At 47.3% G+C, this 12,796-nt stretch overlaps 1 protein-coding gene across 2 annotated transcripts in view; it reads left to right on the plus strand.

The window, feature by feature from the left end:
* The window catches only part of LOC147097976 (fibroblast growth factor receptor 1-like), a 268,534-nt gene that overhangs the window by 74,672 nt on the left and 181,066 nt on the right, over positions 1-12,796 (plus strand). For both annotated transcript variants that reach the window (XM_085971154.1, XM_085971157.1), the window contains exon 2: positions 3,118-3,198. The gene's annotated coding sequence lies outside the window, so the exon portion shown is untranslated. The remainder of the gene's footprint in view (positions 1-3,117; positions 3,199-12,796) is intronic.

Here is a 12,796-nt window from a genome sequence, read left to right on the forward strand (position 1 = left end):
TTTTGACTTGTCTGATTAATATTCAGCAACAGTTGGTACTCTCTTCCACTGTTTCTGTGAGCATTGCTGTATCAACAACAGATCTCAAGTTCCTTGCCGTTGGCACTCGCCTGAGCGTTCTCCATTTCTTCAGTTGCTTTGATGAGGTGAAAGTATTGAAGAGGTCTGGGAACCAATCTTGTAAATCACTGTCAGAGAATACCCCCGATACAAAATTCCAACGACGTTGAATGCTGTTGGCAAGTTCTGACTTTGTTGCAGCTTGAACAGACCATGGTGCCAGACTGTCGAAGGCTTTGGTGAAGTCAGTGAAAATGCCGAGCACGTCTGTCACGTTCTTCACTTCAGTGTTTTTTTTACTTGCTGCAGCAGGACAACCGGCCCGTTCTGCTGCGCTCTCTCGGTTTGAAGACTGCTGCTCGTAGATTGGTACCAGAAGTCTACGCAACTTCGGAAGCTGTTCGATGTGTGGAACACTTTGTTTCATTGTCACAAGGAGAGACGTGGGTGGAATGATATCGCTGCTGTTTAAAAAGCATATTTGAGGGAGTTGGAGATCAAAATAGAGAAAAAAAAACTGCAAGTGAAATTAATATAGAAACCACTGGAAAAGATGGCTTAACATTTAGGATGCCAGATGTGACGACGCGCCTGTACCAAATCGTTAGCCTGCCTTTTGGGGAGGAAGTGATGCTCCAGTTATACAGAGCTTTGGTCAGACCCCTCCTGGAGGGACTGCGGTCAGTTTTGGGCACCGCACCTCAGGAAGGTTATATTGGCCTCGGAGTGGGTGCAGCGCAGATTCACCAGAATGGTACCGGGGCTTAAAAGGTTAAATTATGAGGACTGGTTACATAAACTTGGCTTGTAGTCCCTTGAGTTTTGAAGATTGAGGGGTGATCTGAACGAATAAAATATTAAAAAGATTCGATGGGTATCTATTTCCTCTGGTGGGGGAATCGAGAACAAAGGGATAGAATCTTTAAAATTAGAGCGAGGCCGTTCAGGAGAGAAATTGGGAAGCATTTTTTCCACACAAAGGTTAGTAGAAATGTGGAACTGTCTCCCCTCCCCCCCCCCCCCCCCCCCCCCCCCCCCCAAAACAGGCCGTGGATGCAGAGACAATTGGAGCTTTCAGGACTGAGATGGGTAGATTTTTGTTGGGTAAGTGTATCCAGGGATATGGCGCTAAGGCACGTAACTGGAGTTGAGGTACAGATCAGCCATGATCTAGTTAAATGGCGGAACAGGCCCGTGGGGCTGAATGGCCAACACCTGTCCCTATGTCTTTTCTCACTTCAGATGCTGATGGGTCCGTGATTGCCAGTATTGGCTGTTTTTATTATAAATTTTGGAAGTAAGGCTCCCGGTCAATGTTGTATTGGGACGAGGGGAGCAAACGAAAGAGGAATGTCTCATCATTCTGGGCTGTCGGAAGATAGACTGGAGAAGCTGGGGTTGTTCTGCTTCGAGCAGAGAAGGCTAAGAGAAGATTTGATAGAGGTGTTCAAAATCATGAAGGGTTTAGATAGAGTCAATAAAGAGAAACTGTTTCCAGTGTCTGAAGTGTCGATAACCAGAGGGCACAGATTTAAGGTGAAAGGCAAAAGAATCGGAGGCGACACGAGGAAAAACTTTTTTATGCAACGAGTGGTTAAGGTTTGTTATGTACGGCCTGATAGGGCGGTGGAAACCGATTCAATAGTGGCTTTCAAAAGGGAATTGGATAAATACTTGAAGGAGAAAAAATTGCCGGGATATGGGGAAAGAGCGGGGGAGTGAGACTAACTGGATCGCTCTTTGAAAGAGCCGGCGCAGACTCGATGGGCTGAATAGCCTCCATGTATGCTGGACTATTCTATGATTCTGTTAGTTGACATCATTTGGAGCAAGCCTCATGTCAGTGGAGTGCAAACACGGTGTAATCGGATTTTGTAGCAGCCGTTGCAATTCGTTTGAAATTTGCCTCATGATTTGTAAAGGGGGCCAAACAGGCCACAAATGACTTGTGTACGAGCTGCAGATCGCTGCAGACTCCGTTTACAATCTAATCTGCAAACCCACAACTTGGTGAACTTAGGCCCCTTTTATTTGTGCCGATGGCTTGAGTGCTTAAGGGGCCGAGGCCCTGTCGTGGGTACGTAGTGCTGGCTTCGCTTGGTCTCGTTCCAAGGAGAGAACTGTTTGGAAATCAAAACCAGCTGTGCCAGGAATGAGAAACTGAGCAGATGGTAATTGGGTATGGGTGCCTGTGAGGCTCGGGCAGAAAAAGAAAGGCTTGCATTTCTATAGCGCCTTGCACGACCTCAGGATGTCCCAAGATGCTTTACAGCCAATGAAGTACTTCTGAAGTGTGGTCACTGTTGTAATGTGGGAAACGCGGCAGCCAATTTGCGCACAGCAAGCTCCCACAAACAGCAATGTCACAATGACCAGATAATCTGTTTTAGTGATGTTGATTGAGGGATAAATATTGGCCAGGACACCGGGGAGAATGCCCCCTGCTCCTCTTCGGAATAGTGCCATGGGATCTTTTACGTCCACCTGAGAGAGCAGACAGGGCCTCGGTTTAACATCTCATCTGAAAGACGGCACCGCCGACAGTGCAGCACTCCCTCAGCACTGCACTGGGCGTGTCAGCCTAGATTTTTGCACTCGAGTCTCTGGAGTCTTAGTACAAGAACATGGGGAAAGTCCTTTTCCTTTTGCTCCATCTGCCCCCCAGCCAGAAAATGCTGGAAACACTTAGCAGGTCAGGTGGTATCTGTGGAGAGAGAAACAGAGTTGACATTTTAGGTCAATGACCTACCGTCAGAACTGCAAAAAGTTAGAGATATAACGGGTTTTAAGCAAGTACAGAGGCAGGGAGAGGAGGAAAAAGGGAAGGCCCGTGATGGGGTGAGAGGCAGGAGAGATTAAATGACAAAAGGGATGATGGTGCAAGGCAAAAGGAGATGGTAATGGGACAAGTCCAGAACCAAAAGCTAAATAGTGCGGATGCTGGAAATCTGAAATAAAAACAGTTCCACACGCCACGTTCTCTGGTTTTGATTCCTCTCCTCTCCTGAGATGAGTTTTCCCATCAAAATCTAATTCAAACCCTTATTGACATTGCAGGTCCATAAGGAATTCCGAGGATTGAACGAGAAGTTTGAAGACCAAACCATGTGGTGTAATGGAGCCGCAGTGTTGCAGTAGGTAGGTTCAAACACTGAGTCAGAAGGTCGTGGGTTCAAGTCCCACCCCAGAAACTTGAGCACATAATCAGGGCTGACACTCCAGTGCAGTGCTGAGGGAGTGCTGCACTGTCGGAGCTGCCGTCTTTCGGATAGTCTGCCCCCTCAGGCGGAAGTGAAAGATTGGTTACCAATTACCCACCTAGGTCCCGGAGTTCAAAGGGCAGGCTGTGCCACCTGTATCCCAACATGTGTGAATTCACAGCGGGTTCAGTTCTTGCTCTGGAATTAACATGTCTCCTTTTACTCTCCTCCTTTTAAAGAGGAAATAGTTCAGGTACAGTTGAGGTACGTTCGCACTAGGGGGAAAGGCAGGGCAATTAAAGTCAGGGCTCCCTGGATGACGAAAGAGACAGAGAATATGATGAAGCAGAAAAAGAGAGCATATGACGGATGTCAGGTTGCAAATACATCTGAGAATCAGGCTGTATACAGAAAGGTCAGAGGAGAAGTGAAAAAGAAAATGAGAGGGTATGAGAATAGAATAGCAACCAACTTAAAAGGTAATCCAAAAGTCTTCTATAGGCATATAAATAGTAAGAGGAGGGGTGGGGCCGATTAGTGACCAAAAAAGAGACCTACGCATGGAGGCAGAGGGTATGGCTGAGGTACTAAACAAGTACTTTGCATCTGTCTTCAGCAAGGAAGAGGATGCTGCCATAGACATAGTAAAGGAGGAGGTAGTGGGGATACTTGATAGGATAAAAATTGATAGAGGTGGTATTAGAAAGGCTGGCTGTACTTAAAGTAGATAAATCACCAGGAGCGGATGGGATGCATCCTAGGATGCTGAGGGAATTGAGGGAGGGAATCGCGAAGGTACTGGCCATAATATTCCAATCCTCCTTAGATACGGGGCTGGTGCCAGAGGACTGGAGAATTGCAAATGTTACACCATTGTTCAAAGAAGGGTATAAAGATAAACCCAGCAACTACAGGCCAGTCAGTTTGACCTCGGTAGTGGGGAAGCTTTTAGAAACAGTAATCAGGGACAAAATTAACAGTCACTTGGTAAGGTGTGGATTAATTAAGGAAAACCAGCACGGACTTCGTAAAGGCAAATCATGTTTAACCAACTTGATTGAATTCTTTGATGAGGTAACAGAGAGGGTTGATGAGGGCAGTTGACGTTGTGTACATGGATTTCCAAAAGACATTCAACAAAGTGCCACATAACAGGCTTGTCGGCAAAGTTGAAGCCCATGGAATAAAAGGGACAGCGGTAGCATGGATATTGGCTAAGTGACAGGAAACAGAGAGTAGTGGTGAACAGTTGTTTTTCGGACTGGAGGAAGGTATACAGTGGTGTTCCCCAGGGGTCGGTCCGAGGACCACTGCTTTTCTTGATGATGTAAATTAATGACTTGGGTGTACAGGGCACAATTTCAAAATTTGCAGATGACACAAAACTTGGAAGTATAGTGAACAGTGAGGAGGAGAGTGATCGACTTCAGGAAGATAGACAGGCTGGTGAAATGGGCGGACACATGGCAGATGAAATTTAACACAGAAAAGTGTGAAGGATACATTTTAGTAGAAAGAATGAGGAAAGGACATATAAACTAAATGGTACAATCCTGAACGGGGTGCACGAAGAGAGACCTGTGGGTATGTGTGCACAAATCGTTGAAGGTGGCAGGGCAGATTGAGAAAGCAGTTAAAAAGACTTATGGGATCCTGGGCTTCATAAATAGAGGTATAGAGTACACAAATGCGGAAATTATGATGAACCTGTATAAAACACTGGTTTGGCCCCAACTAGAGTACTGTGTCCAATTCCGGGCACCACACTTTAGGAAGGATATGAAGGCCTTCGAGAGGGTGCAGAAAAGATTTATGAGAATGATTCCAGGAATGAGGGACTTCAGTTCAATTGATAGACTGGAGAAGCTGGGGTTGTTCTCCTTGGAGCAGAGAAGATTGAGAGGAGATTTGATCGAGGTGTTCAAAATCATGAGGGGTCTGGACAGAGTAGATAGAGGGAAACTGTTCCCATTGGCAGAAGGGTCGAGAACCAGAGGACACAGATTTAAGGCCATGTAAGAAAAAACTTTTACACAGCGAGTGGTTAGGATCTGTAATGCACTGCCTGAAAGGGTGGTGGAGGCAGACTCAATCGTGGCTTTCAAAAGAGAATTGGATAAGTGCCTGAAGGAAAGAAATTTGCAGGGCCTCCTTCCGTGCTGTAACCATTCCATGGTTCTATGATGTTCCTGGATCTCCACAAATAGATGTTTGATGTTGATTATGGGCCAGTTGATTTTTCAAAGGAGTCTTTTGATCAGACTGGCTCTAAATTACGTGAAAATCGCCTGCATGTTGTTCCTGGATTTGGAGCCAGACTCTTGAGCGCAGAGGACAGTATTACTCACTGGATCAGAGACTCATTAGATCTGAGCACAGTTTCACTGGAACACGCTGCCCCCCAACTCAATCAATTGTCCATTCTTCGTTCTTCATCTCGGTCAGGAAGTGTTGGGTTCTTTTTTCCAGTGTTCTCGTGGCCATTTCCGCCCCTCAACAACAACAACTTGTATTTATATGGTGCCTTTAACGTAGTAAAACGTCCCAAGGTGCTTCACAGGAGCGTTTACTGAGCAACATCATGAGATATTAGGGCAGATGACCAAAAGCTTGGCCAAAGAGGTAGGTTTTAAGGAGCATCTTAAAGGAGTAGAGAGAGTTAGAGAGGCGGAGAGCTTTAGGCAGGGAATTCCAGAGCTTGAGGCCCAGGCAGCTGAAGGCACGGCTGCCAATGGTGGAGCGATTAAATCAGGGATGCTCAAGAGGCCACCATTGGCCGGGGGGGGGGGGGTGGTGGCGCAGGGATCTCGGAGGAGGTTACACAGATAGGGAGGGGCGAGGCCACGGAGGGATTTGAAAACAAGGATGAGAATTTTAAAATCGAGGCGTTGCTTAACTCTGCTGAGGATGTTGAGTCTTTGCTTGGGGTATGGTTCCACGGGGGAAGATGCACTCATCCAACTGACCATTAGCCATGTGGGGTTTCCACAGAGAGTTATTTGGCTGGAGCCGGGCCTCGTGGTGTTCCCATCTGAGGTCTACACGAGCAGCACTGGGCGCTGGATAGCAGTCTGGAGCCTGGCCCAGTGTTTCCCTCCCTCACCCAGGGGGAGCCGAGGTCATTCTTACCAAACCACCCCAGCCCTGGCTGAGATCTAGTGGCCGGGATCGATTGCTGGCACTTTCTGGGTTGCCGAGGAGCAGTGACTCACCGGATGAACGCCCGCCAGGAGAGCCTGTTTTTTGCCGTGTTTTCAAGGATCTTCTCTGACTCGCCAATCAGTTGCTGCGTAACACCGATTCGGAATCCATGGAGCGCGCCTTGAATTCCGGTTCATTTGCTAACCAAACCTGCGGCCCGATCGCCCTCCTGTGTGTTGGTTTATTAGCCAAATGTGCATCGAGATACTTAATCCCCTGCATCCAGAATGAGCCTGTCTGCTATTGAACTAAGCAAATGGCCTGGGATTGTAGCTTGTCCGGCTGTAACTCCACACTGCAACATGTTTTAGGAATTAAACTACCTGCTTAGGAATTAAACTACCTGCTGACCAGGATATCTACCCCGAGAGGTGCCGGGGGAAGGCCCTGAGAATCATTAAAGACGCGAGCCACCCCAGACACAACCTCTTCGCCCTGCTCCCGTCCGGTAAGAGATACCGAAGCATACGGTCTCGTACCAGCAGGTTTCAAAACAGCTTCTACCCCCAGGCCATAAGACTCATGAACGAATAATTTATTATTATTTATTACTGTTGTTTTATTTATTATTACTGTATTTCTATTAGTATTTTATCATTGTTATGCCATATTTATTCCAATGTTGGGAGGACTCGTAAAAATCAACATTTCATTGTGCAGTACACACGTCTGCTGCATATATGACAAATAAAATTGAATTGAATTGTTTGAAGGCTTCATGCACACGGTTTGGCCATTAATGGAGCTGCTGTTGGAGAAACTGTCCTCTCCTTCACTTGTTTCCTTCAGCCCCTCCTCACTCCTGCGCCAGAAAGCTGTGCCCGAGCTCGTGGGGGGGGGGTGGCGGGAGGAGGAATCTGTTCCATCCTTTCCAGCGCCCTCTCTTTGCATTTTGCCAATTTTCCTCCTGACTACTTGTTGCAGTGCCTGTCGCCCTCCACTACTTTGCTGTTCATCGGTCAGCCTTGATTTTGAGTGTCCGAAGGCTATCTGACCACGAGGGCATCACAGCCAAGCCCGATTAGGTTGGGGAGGACCAGGGGTCACAATTTTAAGTTGTGTAAGGCCAAATCTAGGTTAGATGTCAGGAGGTGGTTCTTTACACAGAGAATAGCAGACCTCTGGAGCAGGCTGCGGGCTCGTGTGGTGGACTAGCTATTGAGTAGCTATCGGAGCAAGCCAAGAAAAATGAATGTGACTATCGAGATAGTTTCCCCAACTGTGTGTTCTTGGACGAAGCAAAAGATTGATCCATGTGATCCAGGCTTCCGTCTCGTGCGGTGGACGTTGATTCGTTTAATTTCTTCAAGCGAGAGCTGGATTTATTTCGGGCTGGGGCGGAGATCACCTCTTACAGGAGGTGGGTACTCCAGGGCATTCGGGGCCCGAGTGATCTCCTGAACTAGTTTCGATCGCCTAGATGGGTCGGGGAGGAATTTCTCAGATTTTTTTCACCCAATTGGCCTAGGTTTTTTAATCTGTTTTTTCCGCCTCTCCCAGGAGATCATGTGGCTTCGAGTGGGGTGGAGAGTTTATATATTGTGATACACAAGGTATCGCGATTGTGTGTGACAGGCTGGATGGACCCGAGGTTCTTTACCTGTCCGTCATTGTTCGTCTGTTCGACCCTGCCTGCTCCTGATGTCCATACCCAGTAAAGCGTCTGGGTGGGAATCCTGGAATGGCTTTCTGCTCACTCACCCAGGGACGATAAAAGCCAATTGAAAGACCCTGGCTTAAATGGGCTGGCTCAGCCTAGATTGGGATTCAAAGCACGGACCTTCCTCAGCTGTGCATCCCGGGTACTGACTGTATAAACTTGGTCAGCCGAACAGGCAATCTGGAGCATGGATGTCGCCACCTGGGGAAATAGCAGTTGTGTCATTTTTCAAAGATGATCATAGAAACATAGAAGATAGGAGCAGTAGGCCATTCGGCCCCTCGAGCCTGCTCCGCCATTCAATGAGATCATGGCTGATCATCCAAATTCAGTACCCTGTCCCTGCCTTCTCCCCATATCCCTTGATCCCTTTAGCCTTAGGAAATATATCTAACTCCTTCTTGAATATATTTAATGAATTGGCCTCTACTGCCTTCTGTGGTAGAGAATTCCACAGGTTCACCACTCTCTGGGTGAAGAAATTCCTCCTCATCTCTGTCCTAAATGGCTTACCCCTTATCCTTGGACTGTGACCCCTGGTTCTGGACTCCCCGACCATCGGGAACATCCTTCCTGCATCCAGTCTTTCCAGTCCTGTTCGAATTTTATAAGTTTCAATGAGATCCCCTCTCATTCTTCTAAACTCCAGCGAGTATAAGCCCAATCGACCCAATCTCTCCTCGTATGTCATTCCTGCCATCCCAGGTTATCAGCCTGGTGAATCTTCGCTGCACTCCGTTCCATGGCAAGAACATCCTTCCTCAGGATCGATGCTTTATTTTGCTGATACCTGTCTCTCTGCTCCTCTATTATTGCAAGGGATGTGTTGCTTTTCCAAGTTAAAACATTTATCGGCTTGATCGCGTGTTGCCAGGTCAGGTGCAGGATGAAGCTCCGTCGGTTGTTTCCTTGGAAACGGTGGCTAATGGGAGCTGGATTGCTAAAAACAAAATGGCTTGATTTGCCTAGTTTCACTAGAAGTTTGGAACACTTGGAATAAGTCAAATCTGCCTCTCTGGTCAGATTTCACATAGAATCCTAGAATGATACAGCACAGAAGGAGGCTGTTGTGTATGTAATATGTGTGCTACTTTGAACCTATGGACAGGACTGCACTACTTGTAGGGCGTAGTGATACGCAGTACCACTCCTGGCCATAGGGGTATAAATAGTACTGTGGGTACTGATCTCCCCTCAGTTCCCGCCTGTGGGCATGAAGTAAAGACCTACGTATAGTCCCTACCTCCAACCAGTAAAGACCTGTTTGAGTTATACGTTTAAGTCTTTGTGTTAATTGTTCAATACAATACACATACTTAACACTGGCGACGAGTCAGGTTCTTACCCTGCGGCAGTTGAAGAGAGGTTTCAAACATCACCACCCCACTAGAAGCGACAGGCTTTAGGACTCTGAAGCCTCCATCAGCGACTGAGCACTGGAGTGCAGCAGCCATCCTGACAGCTTCCAGCGACTGACAGAAGTCTTTCTGCAGTTTCCTTGTTCAACCTAGGTGGTGGGGTAAGCCGTGCAGCGTTGGCTGCAAAGACAGGGCTGGGGAAGTTGGAGAAGATAAGGGCGATCGCAATCCCTGATAAGAGCCGCGGTGAAACGCGCGAGCGGGTAAGCCAGAGCCCGGGAGGGAGCGAGCAAGAGCCGCGCGAGCGGGTGAGCCAGAGGCCGGGAGCCGCTTCAAGTGCGAGGCGCAGCGCGGGCCAGCGATCGGGACCAAAGATAAGGGCCGCACTCGGACTGAAAGGCGCAGCGGCTGCAGAAGCTCAAGGTGCGAGAGCCGCGGTGCACAGCGCGGGCTATCGATCGCGGCGAAGATAAGGGCCGCACTCGGGGGCTGAAGGGAGACGGCGTCGGGGGACGGGTGAAGACCGCCAAGCGCGGGAAAACCGCCATTTTGTGGGCGGAGGACGACGGCAAGAGCGGGAAGCCGCCATCTTTGATAACAAGTAAACAAAATAAAATCTGAGAAATTGCAAATCTACAATGCCTAAACACGGGAATATTAGCACCTTTGATAGTGACCTCGAAGATTGGGCCATATATGTTGAAAGAGTAAAAAATTATTGTAAGGCCAATAAAATTCGTGACCAAGATAAAGCTCTAACATTATTAAATTTAATGGGTGCGAAGACATATGGGCAATTGAAACACCTGTTATCACCAGATGAACCGGCGGATAAGACGTTCGATGAGATTGTTACTGTCCTGAAAGATCATCTAAACCCCACGCCGCTGATGCTAGCGGAACGATTTAAATTTTACGACAGAAGGTAGCTACAGCATGAAAGCAATGCTGAATATTTGCTGGAATTGCGTAAATTAGCGAAATATTGCCAGTTTGGAACGGGACTGACAGATGCACTACGAGACAAATTTGTGTGTGGTTTATTTAAACAGGATACACAAAAGCGACTGCTCGAGGAGAATGAGCTGACGCTTGAGAAGGCGGTCACTATGGCAGCAGCACACGAAGCCGCAGCGAGAGGCACGGCAGTAATGCAGCTACGGTCACCGGAGCTCAGTGCACACAAATTGGGTGTGAGTTCTGGCAAATGTTATCGTTGTGGAAAGACAACGCATGATCAGAACCAGTGTTGGTTTAAAAACCAAGAATGTAGAACTTGTGGTAGGCTTGGACATATAGCTAGAGTATGCAGGTCAGGGAAGAAGACCAGCAACAAGAAGTCACCGCAAGGAAAATACGCAAAGGTACACAAGGTGACCGAACAGGAGTCCGATTCAGACGCTAGCAGTAATGAACTGGCTAGCTTAAGCTGTAATGAACTGGCTAGCTTAAGAGTACTCAACGCTGGTAAGGGTGCAGACCTCCAGACAATTTGGGTCACTCTTCAGATAGAAGGAGTCCAAGTAAAACTGGAATTGGACACTGGATCGGCATTGACGGTCATAAATAAGAAAGATTACGGAAAGTTATTCCAACATATTCCCCTACAGGATACGGGGATTATATTGAAAACATACACGGGGCAAAGAGTGTACCCCATCGGGAAAATAGAGGTTGCAGTGGTCCACAAGGGCGAAGACAGTCAAATAATGGACTTATATGTGATATCTGAAGGAGGTTCTCCACTACTAGGACGGGAGTGGATTAGGAAAATGAATATGGACTGGCATTTCCTACAAACAATAACGAGTGAGAACTCGGTGAAGATAGTCGGCCCAGACTCTGGAACGGATGATGGTAAGCCCAACTCAGGTGCAAAAGACAAAGTTTCAGCACAGAATTCCACTGAGCAACAACAACATAGTTTAACTGTGGATTCTGAGTCTGGCAAGTCTACTGATGTGCCCATTTCTGAGGGACACCGGGCTCGAACTCAACTCCATTTCAAACTACAACAGCAATTAGAACAAATGCTTTGCCGTTTTGAGCAAGAGTTGAATGCAACGAAAGAGTTCTTTGATATAGAGTTGGAGAATCTGGAAAGACAACAGAAGCAGCTGATGGAGAAAATGGAGCAGGAGCACACAAAACGTCTGATGTCAGAGGAGTTAACGGTCAGCCAACTCCTGCATATGCTGAAGGACAGGACTCTGAAATGGGAAAAACTTGAACACGAACTTCAATATTCAAACGAAAGGGGTTCGGAGCTCTCAAAGGTTATTGGAAGAGCTGAGGTGACAACACAGACTGAGATGACTGCAACAGAGCAGCCCTTGGATGCCAAAAGTACGCTGACTCACGTCAACGTAGAACAACAGACCGCTGAAACAGCTGCTCCGGTAGAGGGATTGAATAGTCCGATCAATCAATCTCCAAAAGAAGTTGAAGTAGTAAAATCTCAAATGAGGTCATTAGTAAACGACTTGCTGAAAGCCCAGAAAAAGCTGGATGAAGAGGTACGCATGAAGAAGTCTCTTCAGGAAAGATGTCTGGACTTGGAACAAAAGCTGGCTAACGCCCAGCTGGGTATGGAGGAAATAGAAGACCCTCTCGCTGGCCTAGATCAGGACGACACCGAATATTACTATGTCCTGTCCTGCCCAACTTGTAACTTCGACTCCCACCATACAGAAATCATGGAGGAGCACCGAAAGTCTACGGAACATCAGGAGAAGGTGGCTCTACTATGGAAAAAGGAGGAAGAGAAGGAGGAACTGCGCATGCAGCTGGCAGCTGACAGTGGAGCCCAGAGAGTCTCCAAGAAGCAGAAAAGGAAAAGTCGAAACAGAAGATGACCCATCTGAACCATTATTACCTCTACCAGATCACACACGTGGTCCCTCCGAACGGAGCCAATTCAGTTCGGAAGTTCAAACTGTTAAATCCATGGAAGGACTATTGAATGAGTCACTCCAGCAACGTGAACCGACTACACCACAGAGATTGAATCTGTGAACTGTTTTCCGCAGAGACTGAATCTGTGATCTGTTTTGACATGAAGTTATCTATGTATCTATGTTATTCTGTTATGTAAACCTGAAGTTATATATATGTATACATGTTATTACGTTATGTTAAATGGGGAGATGACTGTAAAGCTAGGAAGGGAGGAATGTTGTGTATGTAATATGTGTGCTACTTTGAACCTATGGACAGGACTGCACTACTTGTAGGGCGTAGTGATACGCAGTACCACTCCTGGCCATAGGGGTATAAATAGTACTGTGGGTACTGATCTCCCCTCAGTTCCTGCCTGT

The sequence above is a fragment of the Somniosus microcephalus genome, chromosome 30, assembly GCF_052327205.1.
Source record: "Somniosus microcephalus isolate GS21.2 chromosome 30, FLI_Smic_1.0, whole genome shotgun sequence".
Lineage (NCBI taxonomy): Eukaryota > Metazoa > Chordata > Chondrichthyes > Squaliformes > Somniosidae > Somniosus > Somniosus microcephalus.